Source organism: Episyrphus balteatus, chromosome 3 (genome assembly GCF_945859705.1).
Source record: "Episyrphus balteatus chromosome 3, idEpiBalt1.1, whole genome shotgun sequence".
NCBI classification, from domain to species: domain Eukaryota; kingdom Metazoa; phylum Arthropoda; class Insecta; order Diptera; family Syrphidae; genus Episyrphus; species Episyrphus balteatus.
In genome coordinates this window covers 11,477,882-11,496,381 of record NC_079136.1, presented here as the reverse complement: position 1 = coordinate 11,496,381, position 18,500 = coordinate 11,477,882, and positions in this window count along the sequence as shown.

Below are 18,500 nucleotides of genomic sequence, written 5' to 3'. Positions count from 1 at the left end.
CCTCTACAAAAGTGCTCGCTTTTTAACATTTTCCTAACCCTTTTTTAATTTCTTGCAGAATTTTGAAAAACAGAATTATCCCTCAACCGCATACTAACCCATATATGGTTTATCGACTTCATATCGATTTATTCCCGTTATATTGCACCAAATGTCAAAAAGAAAAAACTTTAATAAAACTATGTCTATTTTTTTATAATTAACCGGTTTTTATTATCAGTAAGAGAGTCGTGATTCTGAAATAAACTCATTGTTTCAAGAGCATGTCTAAAGTGCAAATCAGTGAATAAAAGTGTAAACTTTTTGAGTGTTTTTTTATAATAAATAAGTAAGTTTCATCCAATTAAAAATAAGTTTCGTATGAATTTATTATACTTTAATATGTTTACGAAGTTTGTTTTTTGTTTTTTAATAATTTTTGTCTTTTTTTTGCGTTTTTTCCAAAACACCATATATGGGTTATCATGCGTTGGCGACTTACATTACTAATTTTTTTGGGATTTTTTTTTTTTTTTTGTAAAATGAATTCGAAGACTTTCTATAAAAAAAATAAGTCTGATAATGCTAAAACTGGTGATGGCTTTCGAAGTAATGACGATCTAGCTTCAGATTCTGACCCTTTTTAACATCAAACAAGCCATCTCCGAGCATTTTTGCAAATCTGTAACACCTACAATGTCACGAAAAAGGGGATGCCCTTCAGCTTTGGCAGGTGATCAAAGCAGAGATGGAACAAAACAAAGCTGAGGGAGTTATATACAAGTCACGGAAGTCCAGCCCCATCTAATCCCGAAATTTCAATTCACTCACAACAACCAAGGGCAAAAGCCGTTGAATTCAATGCTAACTGAAAACATGGACCATGTCCCTGAATGGCAAACAAAAACACCAGTATGTCAAATTTGCGGACTGAAAACGTTTTGTGTGCGTGTAGACAATGGAAGGTGTTCTTCTGCAACAATGATAAAAGAAAGAGTTTGAATAAATTCCATGAATAAGGAAAATCCAATGTAATAAAAACATACTTTACAAAACATACCTTGAATGCATACTAAACCATATATGGGTTATTAATTGTTTGCTGGAAATCGACTTGCTGCATACTAACCCATATATGGTTTATGTTTCTAAAAATGTATATATATGTAAAAAAATAAAAACCTTTTTTCAACCCCTAATAAACCTAAAAAGTTGTTAAAAAAATTTTTATTTCATTTCGTTCATAATTCATGCAGTAGAGGGTTATGAAAAGCAGAATTTTGAAAGCAGAACTTTGTAAAGCAGAATTGTGAAATAGTAGAGTAACTAAAGCAAATTATTAGGGAACCCGGCCGAACAGCTCTGATTTTGACGATTTTTTTTTTCAAACGTAGGTAATTAAAAATACTTTAAAGTCTATAGATTAAAAATTGCCGGTGTTGCCGTATTGTTTTTTTTAATTAAAATTAAATTTTTTTTTAACAAAACCATTTTTTTTGCTGAGTTTCATAAAACAAATGATAGCAAAAGATTCTCTAGGTAATTTAAGGAAAATATATAAAAGGCAGTAAGGGACAATCTTCCATCGTTTAAGCGATAAATGCAATTTTCTAACATTCTGACCTCAAACACAAAAAAAAATAAAATGAAAACAACGGCAACACCTACAATATTTTAAAATAAATTTTTAAAACGCCAGAAGCTCATTCTTATCTCTTAAATTTAAATCTACTAAATTTAATTAAGAGTTTTTGAAAAAATGGTCCTTAAACTCAGAATTTAAAAAAAAAAATGTTAATAAAAAAATTTAAAATGACTTTTTTCCAAACTTTTTCTAATAAAATATGAATTTAATAAATTTTTGGCCATAAATATTATCAGTTGAATTTCAAAGCAAAAAAGGTAAAATATATCACACTTTTGAAAAAAAAAAAAAAAAAAAAATGAAAATTACTTCAATTTCAATGGTTTTTTTTTTTTTAACTGAATTTTTGCATTGAAATAATTAATTTTCTCAAAGACTGTGGTAAATAGGAACTTTAAATTTTTGCTATTTAACTTTCAACAGTAAGGGTTATTAAATGAATAAAAAATAATTTTATGTTTAGATGTTGAACTTTAAAAAAAAAAAATAAGTTACATTTTTTTTCAAAACTTTTATTAAAAAAAGTTCTTCGAAAATGAAATACTTTTTAATTTTTTTCATAAAGCGTAATACATATTGACATTTCCTTTTATAATTTGAAATCATAATAAATGTGGCCAAAAAAATTAGAAAAAAAATTCATTTTATATTACGACCAAGTTTAAAAAACGACATGTTAAAATTTTTTCAATAATTTTTTTTTTCAAAAATCTGAGTTCAATTACCATTCTTTCAAAAAAAGTTCATTCAATAAACTTAATTTTAATTTTACATATATAACTAAGCTTCTAGCTTTTGAAAAATGTATATTTGAATATTGTATGTGTTGCCGTTGTGTTCAAATATTTTTTTTTGTGTTTGAAGTCAATTAATAAGAAAATTGCATCTATCGCTTGAACTATGGAAGATTGTCCCTCACTCCCATATATTTTTTTCCTTGAATTTTCTAGAAAATCTTTTGGCATCAATTAATTTATGAAATTTAAGAAAAATTTTTGAAAAAACTTTGTTTTTGTTTACAAAAATCTTCAATTAAATTTAAAAAATCAAAACGGCAACACCGGCAATTTTTAATCTATAAACTTCAAAGTATTTTTAATTACCGACGTTTGAAAAAAAAGATCATCAAAATCTAAGGTGTTCGGCCGGGTTCGCTAATATTGCCAATTTTTGAGCTTTAGTTACTCCACTAAAAGCTGAATTTTGACAAAAGAATTTTGACCCCTGCAGAATTTTGTAAAGCAGAATTTTGAATTATAAATGTGCCGTAACAAATTATTGTAGTGAAAATAACATTTTTTTAACAGAAAGAAGAGGAGTAGAACAAAATTCACGGGCAATTATTTAGTGAATATCAAACTACCTTAAAACCATTGTTGTATATATTTCACGAATTATCATTTAAATCTGTGTTTTCAAACAAAAGTTTATTCCTTGAAATATTTAGTAGCTGGTGGTGGAAATCTACCTAAATATATGTATCTACCACTTGTTCAATAATACCCACCTTATTTTGTGTATTGTGTCGCAAGTTAAGAGACATAAAAAACTATAGAACTTCGAAAAATCGATATATCTCTACGTTTTTATTGTCTAAGGCTTGGTGCACAAATGCGTTTTTTGACAACACTTGAATATTCAAGAATCATACACGAGTGCGATGACGCTGCGTCAGTTTGCGTGCAGTAACGCTGCAGGGCTATAAGAATCTGCTAGGTTTTTTTTCCGCAGCATGAACGCATCGTCACCTCCCGAGTAGTAAATTGATGCAACATCACCGCAATGATGCATGATTCCTTTAGAATTAAATTCCGTCAAAAAGCTCTTTTGTGCACCGGGCCTGATAACATATACCTACATATTTTCAACCATCAGAAAAGTTTGAACAAACTTTTTGTGCAACAAGTCGTTCTCGATACATTAAGAACTAAGCGTTTTCACCGCAAGTTCAAACTTAGCGAAAAATCAGATTTTAACTCAGAATAAATCCCTCTTCAATACTACATAAAAATGACAACGTGACAACTGTTTTTAGATCCTCATAAATGACTCCTTATTGACTGAAATTCATGAGATCATGTTGATCAAACAACTAGAGGAGTGATGACTGCTATAAGGCAAGAAATAGGTACGATGGGAAAGGGCCGGAAAAAAAATGTCAAAAAAACATGACACCTACTACGGCGAGCTACCATCAATAGCGCTCATTTAGATGCAGTTTCGCCTTTAAAGGCAGGCAGAAACCCCTAAGTTACAACTGCGTTTCGAACAATTGGTGTTTTTAAAAATGTTTGACTCTTTAAGTCGCAACAACTTTTAACTGATCAACATGATCGATAAAGTTTTCGTGAAGCTTCTTCTAGGGAGTAGTTATGTAAATGAGGCCAATTTTTTTTCAAGGGACAAAAAAATCACTTTTTATACTTTTGATCAATTATTAGGAAGCTAGTCGACGAAGGATATTTTAAAAATAAAACCGGCAAGAAAAATAAATGGCGGCCATTCCAAAGTAACGAATAATAGATATTGACCTTGTTTCCATTTTATCTCGTTGAAGAAGCAATCTTTTTTCTTGAAACTAGTTAGGTCTTAAGGGTTCATGATAAAGTTTTTGTTCTAGTTGTTGTTTCACGAAAAACTTATTAAAAGTAGCCAAATTATTTACAGATAAAGCGGTAACGGAGAAGACGCGTACAAGTTTTCTCCGTTACCGTCTTTGTCTGTGATATTTTAGCTAGGTATTTTGAATTAGTTTTTCTTAAAACTTCTAGAACTTCAACTTTATCATGAGCCCTTAAGACCTACCAAGTTTCAATAAAAAATATTGCTTCTTCAACGATATAAACTGGATGATAAGAGTGCAAATGGAATGGCCGATGGTTACGCATGGGTCAAAAAAATCGAAATTCTTCTTTTTACTTGCAATAGGTATAGGTACTATATATCAAGTTATGCATTCGTACAAAAAAAAAGTTGAGATAGCATTTTTCTATGACATTACGATGGTAGAGAATGCCAAAAAAGTGGGTCCCGGAAGTCCGTCTGTCTGTCTGTCTGTCTGTATAAGGAGCTACAGCCTAAACGGATGGACCGATTGACTTCAAATTTGGTATGTAGCGTTATTTGGCGACTCTCCAGAGGGATTTTTGGAGTAATTTTTTTTGGACGGTACTTGTCATATAACGATTTAAGTAAAGTTAAAATTGCTCAAAAACGGCTCCAACGATTTTGTTTAAAAAATTCAAATGTTAGTTTTAAGACAAGTTGTATCTTCTAAACAAACATTTTTTTTTGAAAATCATTACATGCCATAGAACCGTTTTTTTTTTTTCAAATTATTATTATCTCCGATTATCTCCGGAAAACAAAACTTTTTGTGAAGAAGCATTTATATAGGTAATTTAAACTTAAACCAAAAATAAAATTTCCAAAAAAATAATTTTTGGATTTAAAAAAAATTTTTTTTTTTCGAAAACAGGACAGTTAATTTTTTGAAATTTAGTTTTTAGATGTAGATTAGTGATTTCTACAAAATGGCATACCAATTTTATTTTAAAACTTTTTTTCCAAAAAATTATTTATAAAAAATTAGTTTTTTAAAAAAACGGCTCTAACGATTTTGAAAATTTTTTTTTTTAAAAATGCATCTTAATATATCAATCAAAACTGCATACTCGTTTTGGAGGGCAATTTGATTTCAGATTTTATTTTAATTTTTTTAATAACGAATTTTATTTCAAAAAAAATTTTTGTACCTATATGTAGTAGGGACCTATGTACAGTTACCAAATTTCTATATAAAAAGTCTTAACAATGTAAGCAACCTTAACTCTAAGAGCAAGTTCGTGCGACCCAGTCGTGCATTTTATTTATTTTATGCTCCGAAAAATCGACTGCTATACACCTCAAGAATAATCTCCGCTGCGCAATTTTCAACCAATATTCTTTTACCAAATTTCTTTATATATTCTTGTAGGGGCTTAAACGTTCTACAAAAATGTCCTTATGACCACAGTTAAACTAATCAATTTGATACCAAGGACTTTTAGTAGAACATTTAAGCCCCTACAAGAATACATCTTGCTAATTTGATAATAATGACTTTTTAGTGAATAAGAATTTTGAAAAAAAAAAAAAAAAATGTTTTAACTATAATTTTTTTTAAACTTTGACCTCGAATAAATACACTGTGCAAGTCGAAATTCTTGACAGGCGCGCGAATAACTGTTTCGCCATATTTCGGACCCGAGAAATCCATTGGCATCATTAGTTTTTCGATTTATCGAACAAAATTTTGATTGAAAGTTTTTTCAATTATTTTGAGATTTTTCCACTGTTTTTAGTCATACTGGTAGCAAGTAACGTTTGAGCAGAATTATTAGCAATATAAACATTGTTTTTGATTGAAAAATGACTAAAAACAGTGGAAAAATCTCAAAATAATTGAAAAAACTTTCAAACAAAATTTTGTTCGAAGTCGTACCGATAAATCGAAAAACTAATGATGCCAATGGATTTCTCGGGTCCGAAATAGGGCGAAACAGTTAATCGCGCGCCTGTCTCAAAAATTTTTTTCAAAAAACTTGCACAGTGATATCTTTCAAATGGTAAGATTAACGAAAAAAGTATAGGCAACCTTTTTTGAAGAACAATCTGTTTCCAACAAGAATATGTCTTGCCCCTTTGATTATATTATAATTTTTCAATTTGTTACAATATTAAGAACAAAAAACGAATTTTATAAGATTTTCTCAATTTTTGGACCTCAAATATATTTTAAACGGTTAAATAAACGAATAAAGTGTCAGAGGCCTTTTTTGCAGAGCGTTCAATTTCCTACAAGAATATGTAAAGAAATTTGCTTAAAAATCGGTTTAAAAATAAATGATTTTTTTTAGTAGAAGATTGATTTTGAAAATGGAAAATTGTGAAGCAGTTAGTAATAAGCTTGTTAATCATTCAATTATATTAAGTGAAATTCTAAGGTGAAAATGCAAATTTTTTCATTTAAAACCATTAGATAAAATATACATTGTACTATTTAAAGCTTCATTAACTATTTAGGTATCCGGTTCCTGCCAATCTACTCCATTACAATAATTCAACAAAATAAAAATTTAGCAATTAAAATTTACTTAACGATATTGCTGATAAGTTAATAGCCATTCTCATTTTCATCACTATCAATCGGTGTAGGTATCACAATATTTCATTCATTGTTTAAATCATTTAATACTAAAGTAATTAGTATTCAAAATACACCTACCAACCTGCAAAGTAGACAGGTATCGGTATTTCTATTTAATCAAGGAAATAAAAACATCATCAATTAACTAAATTCAAATTGTACAAATTACAAACTAAATTATTAGATATTCATCCTTGAATGTGACAAAATTTACATTTTTTTAACTTAAATTTTAAACCACTCAATAAATTTTAATTTTACATAGTCATCAATTTTTAAAATAGAAGAAACAACACGAAAACACAGTTTTTATAAATTTAAATCTATTAAAGTTATTAAATAAATTTAATAACCCAGCTATTTGGTCATTATTGACCAGAAATAGAAATTCAATGGGTAAAGCTATATAACTTCCCACATAAAAAATATGGGTTCGTAAAATATTCCATTTGTAGATATATTAATTAAATCAATTAATTTTGCACACGTATCAATAATAATAATGGCTTCAAAGCAAACCTGCCCACCTCATCGACGAATCTACCTAGGAATAACCTGAGTAACAAATAATAGATAGTAAAAAAAAGCCACCCATTTAGCCCCCACAAAATATGTATCCAATCAATTCATCAATCACAAAATCACAGCTAATGGCTAGTTGGGCAATAAATACAGATACAAATAAAACAAACCAACGACCGAACGGACGGATGTAAATTATGGATATCAATTTATCCATCAACTATGGATACCTACCTGCCTACATTATAAAAACATGAAATCGATGCTACAATCCGGAATGAATTCGAATTCATCATCAGGTTCCATCAAAAAATTATAGGGGAAGGGGGACTAACTTTGAACAAATAAAGTATTAAAAACACTTAAAAATTTCAAATAAAGTTATTAGCTTGTATCTGTTTCTGTAAAGGTTCATAGCCTGAAGTGTAATTATCAATTTATTTTTTTGCAAGAATTCCTAGGTAGATATAATGCCCCCAAGTCTATTTTTTATTAAGGTTTTAAACGATCCATCGGATTGCCAGCCACAAACATCTTGTATATTGTTACTTCTAATTATCCCCTAAAACACTGATCAATACGTACATAAGACAAAAAGTCTGCAAAAGTTTGTAAAAAAATATCTCCAGGTTAGTTAAATAAAGAGATAGATACCTACAAAAAAAAAAAAAGTATCTACAAGTTATAATTTACTAAAACCACTAATTTCAAACCTCAATAAAAAATATCTTTAAGACGAAAAGGGACGGACCACGAACGCAAAACACGAAGAGTATTTTAATTTTCAATCAATAGCACGTATAAACTTTTTGTACATAACTCCATCATTTATAATGTACATACTTTGAAGATACAAACATAATATAAAAGTACCAGTCTTGAGTTTGTAAAGTGGCTAGATATAGTTTGTTTTGTTTTTTCTCTTTTTCTCTTTATAAATACAAATTTATTGCCTAAGTAGTTTCTCGTTACTCTGGATTGGTTTCGACTTAAAAAGATAGAAAAAATATCTTAAAGATACAAAAAACAATCTTAAACTAGAAAAACATATACAGTTTAAGTGGGCAATTAACTTAAATTTTGTTTTTAATGATGATTGAAGTTGGATTGCTTAAAAAAAAGAAGAGAAAAAAAAGCAAAGACATGAAAGTAAGATACTTTACAAAAGATAGGTATAGATACCAAAGTAGTTTTTGTTAAGTCAAACGTTATTAGAAAATATCTGGAGTGTGAATTTATGATCTTAAATAAATTGGGCGGGTAAATGGGAAAAAACAAGCTTCTTAGCTTTTATTTTTTCATATTTTTTTTAAAAGGTTCCTCCTTTTTTTTCAAATTGAGTAATTTTTGGAATCAAGAGATCGCCATCTTGGTTTAAAACTATTACTTTATAGATATAAAAAAAAACTCTATTGCTAATGACTAAAGTAAAAACATAACTAATTCTTTCGAGAAAACGGAGGAAGAGTATAGATGGACAAGTTTTTTATCGAAATACATAAAATTTATTTCAATAACAATTAATACAGTGGAGAGAAAAGTAAATAAAGCAAGAACTTTTATAAGAAACCTTATTTTTTGAAACATTTTTTCTTAGTCTGCTTATATATCTATCTAATAAGATTAAGGCTAAGTGAAGTTGGCACCCCTAAATGCTAATTCTTTTTTAAACCAGCCTCACACAGGTAAATTTTCCCAAAAACATGGCCAAAATTATTTTTTGTGTTTATTCAATTTATTATTGCATGATTATATCAAAATAAGATAATTTCCATAAAATTCACCATTTTTAAGTAAATTTACACGAAAATTCACAAAAAAGAAGCAAAAAATGAAAAAAGTCGTTTTTTTTACTTTACGCTATAGGGTTTCTTTCATTTGACATTTAATAATACAATATTTATACATTCAATAGATTGAAAAAAACAGTTGAACAGTCGTTATTATAAATAAATAAATAATGCAGGCATAGATAACAACTATATACATAAATAAACATGAGTGTGAGTTTGTATGTGTGTATATCATTCAATGACTTGTGAGTTGTGAAACTGTAACTATAAGTCTGCTTGCTCGATCTCTGGTTCTATTAGAAACTGAAGTATTTCAGAGGGAAACACATTTTTTGTTTTAGGATTTAGTTTTCTCAAACCACTTATTAATGGGTCAGAAGAGACCAAGAGATTATAAAACACATCTTCCATATTTTGCTGCCTCGAAAATTTTCTTGAGAAACTTTCTCGAAACGCTTTATATCTTTGTTTCGTGATTCTTGGGCTTCTTCGCCGAGCTGTCCAATGAATGAATAAATTTTATTGAGGCTTAAGTTTGGATACATATGGTTATTATGAAACTAAGTTAATTTTCCTTCAACAACTATTGAAAGTGCTTCTTCTGCTGTATATGGAATAATTTTCTGGTCAATTTTTTTCAAAGCTTTTGATATTTTTCAGCACGTGAAGGAGTTGAAAATATTATATTTTTCATTACATTTGATGAACAAGTTTCCCTTTTTCTCGCAGTTGCATGGCGCAGCATAGCTTAATTCTTCGGCATTATAGTTAGAACGTAAATCTTCTGTTTTACGTCTCTTTGACCGTTCGCTTAGGTCTGAAAAATCCATTTGAGTCCGTCCAACAAAGCCATGGGCTCAGCATGGAAACGATATTTCATATTGCAACCAATTTATATTTTGTTTTAAGAAGGTGTTGTTATTTCTGGAGGCACTCCAGCCATCTTCTTCTATGTTCATATATGCAAAATCAAAATCCGTTAAATTTTTCTCTATTTGCTCCGAAATTTCAATATTTCAACCTTTGGTACCAAAAAAATTAATTTTTTCTGTAATGTCACGTGACGAACAGCTTTTTAAAAATTCAGAAAGCTTATTTCTTGAAAGAAAAATGAAAGTTAATTACGATCCTGTGTCAAAAAAGAAAAATCTAATTAAAAAAAAAAAAAAAAAAATCACCGTCCCCAACACCTTTTGAAGCCAATATTATAAAAAGTCGCAAAAAACCGCAATGTTTTAGGATTGTTTCCCATAAAGGAAACATTTAACTATTTTTCAACACTATTTTCAGTACAGAAAAACGCAAATCAACTTAACTTTTTCATTATCAAAGAAAAAAAATTTGTTTGTTTTTACTGCTCAAACACATTATCTTAAAAAGCTTTAAAATTTACTTTAGACTTAAAATTTTGCATTATCTTTGTCATTATCTTTTTTTAACATACCACTAGCAACAGAATCCATGTTAATTATTTTAAAAATCGCCAAAAAAAATTAAATAAAAAATAAAGCAAACTACTTCTTATAAGAAACCAACCTTGCTACTGCACTCGTTAATTAAAATGTTCTACTTTGAAAGCATCTACTGATTAAACAGTTACAATTTGCATCGCATGATCAATCAGGTTCTAAGCTTATGTTATTTGTAAACAACTTGGCATTAAAAAAAAACAACAAATCGCAAATTTTTTTTTTGTAGTTTTGGCCATGAATTTGGGAAAATTTACCTGTGTGAGCCTGGTCAAATTGTCCAAGGTTAGCCCAGAATAGCCCAAGATTTTTTTTTCGCTAGCCAACCATTAGTTCTAAAATGATAACGGAATTATTTTTTTTCAACTCAAAAATCACATTGAGTCTAAAAATTTAAAGTTTTGCACTGTGGTTCGTTTGTCGAACGTTAGCCCAGTATAGCCCAACTTTATTTTTATTCCAACTATTTTTTCAAAAGATACAACAAAAAACCTTTTTTCATATTAGAAACCCAAAAAATTGTAATTTTTTTTCCTGTGGAAAAATCGTTAGTTAAAAACCAAGGTTAGCCCAGGATAGCTAAAGTTTTATTTTCGTTATACTATGTACACTTAGTTTAAAAATTATAGAAGCACTAGTGTTTATTCACCTCACAAAAAAAAAAAAATCAAAAAAAAAAAAAAGTACGCATACACCACAGTGACTATTTTAATTTATAATTTGCACCTCAAATGTTCTTAATTTGACTTAGAATTCTATTTACTCCATATAATCCTGTTAAAAAGTTTAGGTAGATTTGTTTCATTTCACCTTAAAAACCACAAAATACAAATATTTTTTCCAGCGTAAAAATCATTAATTTTTTTTGGTTTGCCATATAAGCACCAATTATCCTTTTTACACTTTTTCCCAATTAACCATTGTAAATCCAAAACAAATTACATCACTTTTTTTCCTTAACCCACCCTTAGTATAAAAAATTATGACAAAAAAAAACTTTTTTCAAAGTACCAACCTCTTAAAAATAAAAATTTGTGTTTTTTTTTTCAGTGTAAAAATTATCCTTCTTACACATTTATTCAATTTATCGTGGTTATTCAAAAAAATGTCTTCACTATTTTGGTTTGCTCTTCTTAGTTCAAAAATTTTATCGCAAAAACTTACTGTCCACTTTTTGCTAAAAATCCAATAAAAATCGTTTAAAACTCTCAAGTTTTGAGATATAAAATCAATTTAAGAAATATTCAAAAAAATGTATTAATATTATTTTATTATCTAACGATGTATATTAGTAAATATTTAGACAAAATACATAATTTTATATTTTACAATATACCTACATTTTTTTTTTTTTTTTTTTTTTTTTTTTTTTTTTTTATAATTAGCGCGCACTAAAGGGATTAGTCTACCCTTAATATGGTGAACACAGTACGAGCATTAGGAAAATAGGGAGGGGTTTAAAAGGAGATACCGATGAACATTAGTTTTGAAGTCCTGAGTTTTGAAATGCGATGGAAAAACAGAAGCGGGTAATGCGTTCCACATTCGTGTAGTGCGGCTGAAGAAAGAATCTCTGTATTTGACGGTACGTCCGAAATTGGACTCTAGGGTAAATTGATGAGCATTCCTAGAAGCGCGAGTATCACGGGTGAACTGTTTGAGGTTTATTTCAGTAAAAAGATCTGTAAGCCGAGGTACACCGCAAGGAGGGGTGCTTTCCCGACTCCTGTGGAACTTGGTGGTTAATGAACTACTAGTCAATCTAAAAATAGATGGATTCAAAGTTGTTGCATACGCTGATGACTTTGCCATTAACGTATCAAAAAATAATTTGTATGAAATTGTATCTTTGTACTCGTATTAGCAAGAAGTTCCATAACGATCGGAAAAATTTTCGAAATTTTTTTGTTGTTTGTTTGTACGTCACCCGAGAACTAGCTTTAAGGATAGCTCTTAGAAGTTATTGTGTGTACTGGCAAGATCGTTGAGGTATAATAGAAATAGAAGAAGACCAAAATAGCTAGATACCTTGAAGTACTCCATAAAAGTTAAAAATGATTGAAGATAACTAGGAACCAATAACTGTTTTTTTTTTAAGTTTGGTAGTGTAAAATTCGTTTAAGTTGAATAAAATTAATATCACTTTTTTGTGTTATTTACTAAGAACAAATTGATTCCGTATAGGAGGTATGAGAAGAAAATAGCATAATGGATCTGTAAGGTTTTTTATTTGTTTTTTTGTTTTTCCATCAAGTTTTTTAAAACCACTTTGCCCAAAAGAAGACAATAGCTTAACCTTATGTAACCTCCTATCATTTTTTTATGATATATTTCAATTTTTTCCTTCAATATAATAATTATATAAGATTTCTACTTATTGAAGGCTACTACTATTACACCTGCATTGATATCTCCTACAAATAATAATTCTGGATTATAAATTTAATTTCTGTTATTAAACAGCTTCCGTTGAAACACTAAATCAAATAAAAACCAATTTCATTCACAATTCTAATATAACCAATAACCAACGCCTAAGCCTCCAACTATAATTAACCCCATAAAATATCTCCTTGCTACTGCATCAGCTATTCACTACCACCGCACACCGGTACAACCTAAAAGCAATAAAATGAAATTAGATATTAAAAAAAAAAAAAAAATTAAACAGAGGCGTCAAGTTGTCTAATAACACTTACCCTGTCGAACTCCTACTGTTTTGTCGGCATTGTGAGAGTCCATTTACACCCAGGTCGAATACCCACTGTGCACCTGTGGCGGTGTCCGTCGATTGGTCTTTGATTTTTCCTAAATGGTTTTGAATAATTTTACCCACAGCGAGATAACAGAAAAGAAGAAAAGATACATGAACATCACTTTGGTATTATGCACCAAAAAAAAATGAAGAAGATTTTAATAGGGATGCGTGGGAACATAGATGAAATTGGACACATTCAAACGCCATCCTGATGTTAATTATCTTAAGTAGGCCACCACTATCGCACTGCTTGATATGCGGCCGAAAGGATCGATCCTTATTTTCTTTATGATCGAACGATCCGGTTAAAAGTTATTTACACCTGAAAAGATTCATTCCATGGGAGAATAAATTTTAATTGGACCTAGTTTCATGTAAGGGTTGCATTTTTGATTAGAAGCCAGATGTAAATTGAAAAGTGCTTTTGTGTTCATCAATTCGATACGGTGAAGATTTATTCAAATAGAATCTTTCTTTCATCTTGGTGCAAGCTGCTAATTAATTAATTCAGTGAACGAAATGGACCTCTTCAAGAGAGGTTTGTGGCTGATAAAATAATACCTTTTATCCAGTAAATATACTACCGCCACAATAACTCAGGTGAAACAAAGTACGCTAATAGATTTCTTCAACTCAAATTATTTTTTAGGAAAAAAAAAATGCTTTATTTTTTTATAATATAAAAATTCTAACACAACAATGTTGATATTTCTTAGCAATAAATTAATTAAATTACACAATAAAAATAATTTAAAAAAATCTAAAAACAAATTTGGATGATATTGGTCTAGTCTTTTGAAAAATAAAAAAGGAGTACAAACTTTAAAAATAGTTGTTAACAAAAAATATATTTTTATTATATTATTATTTCAAGTTTTTTGAAAAAAAAAATCGAAAATTCAATTTATTTTTGAATAATTTTTGTTTAAACATTTCTAAGATTTTCAAAAAAATGTTTTTTGAATGTTTTGGAAAGTTGTAATAGAATCGTAAGACCAGTTTTTGAACAAAATAAACTTTTCTTTTTTCGTTTTAAGCTTTTGATGTCGCTCGTATCATCATAAAACTTATCCTACTTTATATTTTTATGAAGGAAAGGAGACTGGGCATTTTGGCCCATTGGTGTAACACATTGAGACATACATCAAATGAAAGGTCTCGATGAGTGTACTATTTTTTTGTAGGGGCACAAGTCTGTATCTCGTGTAGGGAAAGTGCAGTGATGCATTTTATGTTCAAAAGTGTATGAAATAAAATTCAGAAAAGTATACATTTTGACAAGACGCTCGATTAAATTGTTTCAAAAATGTTAAAGTATTCTTTCGATGACGTTTTATTGAAACAACCGTTTAGATTAATGGTTACAATCGGACTCACTGCAGTTCCATAGACCAACCTGGAACTTCTTTAAGAACTTCCAAAATGCATTACTCAGCTTTGACCTACTGAGTTGCATTCTGGAAGTTGGCTTGGCCCACTGAGCGTTGCGTCACATTAAGTGTGACACACAACTGCCATTCTGCATAGTTAGTATGCAGTAGGAACAGTGGGTTAGGTTGTAAGGTAATGTGGGCATAACATTCCTCCCCCCTTAGGAAGCTCAAGCCAGGTCTCTGGAACTGGAGTGTTTTTCTTTATTTAATTCTTACAGCTTAATTCTAACAATTTACAATTAATTCTTTTTTTTGTTTATTTAAAAAAGGTTAAATAAAATCTTTTTTTTTAACAGTGTATCTTTTTTTATCTTTTAATTTCAATACAACTAACATGTTTGTATTTCTCTTTCTGTAAATTTCTTTTTTTCTTATTTAATTAATTAGTTAATATTTTGAATTAATTTAAATTTATATTTTTGCTCGGTCAGTTTGTTCAAGTTTGGTGTTGTTTAACGGCTTGCTGCGGAGTCGATGATTGTCGTTTCCATGTAGGTACTGAATTATTAGCCTTGACTTCAGTCTGCTTCAACTCGGGAGAACCAATTGCCATTTCTATATCTCATCTCGCACAAGATGCAATTGCTTAAGCTTCTAACACATTTTTATTATTGAAGTATAACAACAATTCTGGGTTGATGATGTTGAAGTATAAACATCTTCGAAGGGTATTGATTTATTTTATCGAAGTTGAATGTTTCCAGAAGGTATTTTAAGCAGGACCGGGATCGCCGACATCAGCACTGTTGCCTATTAGGTGACTGTTGTGCAGTTCGACATGTAATCTCGGCTTTGAGTTAAACTACATTTCAACTAATACGGCTGAGCTTGCCATCTAGTATGTTGATGCTTGTAACTACTTCAATTCGAGTAAAATATCCCTTAGATCTTACAGCTTCCTGGCATGGGTGAAACATCATTGTGGTTAAATGTGGTAGCTTTTATGTGAGCAATAGTGTGTGTTTAAGGCAGAGATAAAGATAGGCGGTTCCCCTCCCCCCTGGAACTCGATTTTGTATCTCTAGTACTGGCAGAACATTTTATGTACATTGTACAGTCCACAGCACCTTTCCCAAACATAAACTTGACCATTATTTTAAATTAGTTTTTATATAAAAATTTCACTTCAAATTTAGAACTAGTTTACGTACGTAATAGTTTTTTATTAAATATCTTTTTTTTATAAAATTTAATACGGAACTTTTATTTTTTTTTTTAATTACACTATTTTCACATTTCATAATATTTTTGCTTTTTTTTTTTAAATAAAAATTTAATATTTTAATTTGATGTTTTTTTTTATAAAATTTAATACTTTTTTTATATATAAATTCTTTCTTTCCAAATTTATACTATTTTTACATTTCATAATATTTTTTCATTATTTTTCTAATAATTTTTAAGTACTTCTTGCATTATAGTTTCATAAATATTTAGTATTAGTATTAAATTTAGCTAGTATATAATTATAAAAAAACAAACATATATTTGTATTATGTAGATTTACATATGTTTATTAGAAATCAACTTGTTGTTTATTTTTGGGTAATTTTAAAATTCTTTGCTTTTTGGACTCTAATTGGTTTTTAACAATTTTTTTTTAGCTTATTTTTTTAATCGTTTTACAATATTATACGATTGATATATTTATTAGTCTTTTCATTTTTGTTACCAATTTTTTATTGAGCTAGCTGTCAAGAGAGAAAAAAAAAAGTTCTATGTTTCCTGAAATGAAAGAATTCATTATTATTTATTCCAAACCAAAAAGTTTTAAGTGCAAATTTTGAAAATATAAGTATTTGAATAGAAATTACTTGTTTGAGTTTTTGTTAGCAACTTTGTGTTTACTTTTATTTACTCTTTTTGTTTTTCTATCAAATCTTATTTTATTAGTCAAACCTTCGCTGCCTGACAGTTTCGGTTTTGGTTGACCATATTTTGAACGTTTTGAATCTGCCCCTTTCTCGACAAGGATGAGTATCTTACTTGCCTTGACAAATGGCACCGGCAGTTCAATAAACACTTTGTACTTACGAGTGTTTTTAAAGTATTCTTTATTTGTTTTCTTCTTCTTGATAGAACGATAAAGAAGTTTAAACTTTTCTAGACATAAACGCCAGAGATACAACAATTTTAACCCAATACACTCTATCAAAACAAAATAAATATTCATAATGAGTAACCATAGATCAAACTGACCTAGGTTAAATTTTGACCCATATGTTTTCTGTTTCATTTTTTGTTTTGATTTAGGAAACGAAAAGCAATTTGACACTATAGAATGAAGTTTTGCATTCTTTTTTTGTGTTTGCCGTTTCTCGTTGCCTGAGTTCAATGCTTTGCATTTATTAATTTCAAAAGTGTCTTCAGATTTAGTGTATGATATCATATGCGGTGCTTGACTGCATAATTTTGATGATATCATCATTTGTGAAGAGAGACTTTTTGGCGTTGTAATTTTGGAGGGCAAAGTTTTCGGGGCGCAGTTTAAAGGTTTTAACTGGCCATCTAATCGTTTAACTTTGAAATATTTTCTCTTAGAGAAACAATTTTCCTCCAAATGCCCCTTCCTAGAACACCACATGCACTTAACTTTAGGCACTTTAGTTGTTTGCGTCACTATTTTTTGTGCGCCGGGACAACTATTCTGTTTATGCTCAAAAGTTCTGCAAGTGTAGCAGAATGATGTTCTGTAACGTATTTGACAATTAATATAGGTGTGGTTTTGTTCTCCACAGAACTCACATGTAATGAATTTCTTTGAGAACCTATTTAATTGTCTACTGGACTGGGGGGAGCCGTCATTTAACCGGTTGTATGTTTGTTTAAAATTTACAAATTTTGTTTGCTTGGATCGTTGATTGAATAAAGAAGATCCAACAACTTTAGCATTTTTTTTACAACTCATTTTAGTATTTTGTAGCAAAATTATAAAAGAGACAAAAAAAATACAATACTTACCTGCACACAATTTGAGTCTATCCTTTAAGTAGTGTATTCTGCTGATATAAATATATGTATAATTATTTTTATCTGTTCTTCCACACCACCTGATATTGATTTTATTTGTGCGTACTCTTCACGTAAGTATGAAACGTCATACAAAACACTTTATTTTTTTTTATTATTTTTTTTTACGAAGAAAAAAAAAACAGAAAACAAAAAAAAAATTTAGTTAGTTCGCGAGATGAAATTATTAAAAATCGAGGTTCGCGGACCGGCTGCGCCAATGTTAAAGTATTCTTTCGATGACGTTTTATTGAAACAACCGTTTAGATTAATGGTTACAATCGGACGTTCATTCTGAATTACGAAGTCTTGGTGTTCACCTCTACTTATCAGTTTTTATAGTGAAAAAAAAAGAGGTTGCGTCAAAATTCTATAGGTATGTGTCGAAATTTGGATGCCAAAATTCTATAAATAGATACAAAATTATAGATTTAAAAATTCTGTACTTTTTCATTATCAAAACAATTTTTCTACAGAATTTTGGAATAGGTACAGATTTTTGATGTTTTCATTTGCAGAACTTTGTTATTTGATGTTTTGCTATTTGTTATTTAAATGTTTTGTTTTATATACCTACAGTGTTACTTAATTTTATAATGTTAATGTAATTTTAAAGTATTAGCTTGCAATAAAAGAATAATTTCAAAAAGCAGAATAATAAAGAATTTGTAGAATTTTTAAAAACATAATTTAGGTTTTGTTAA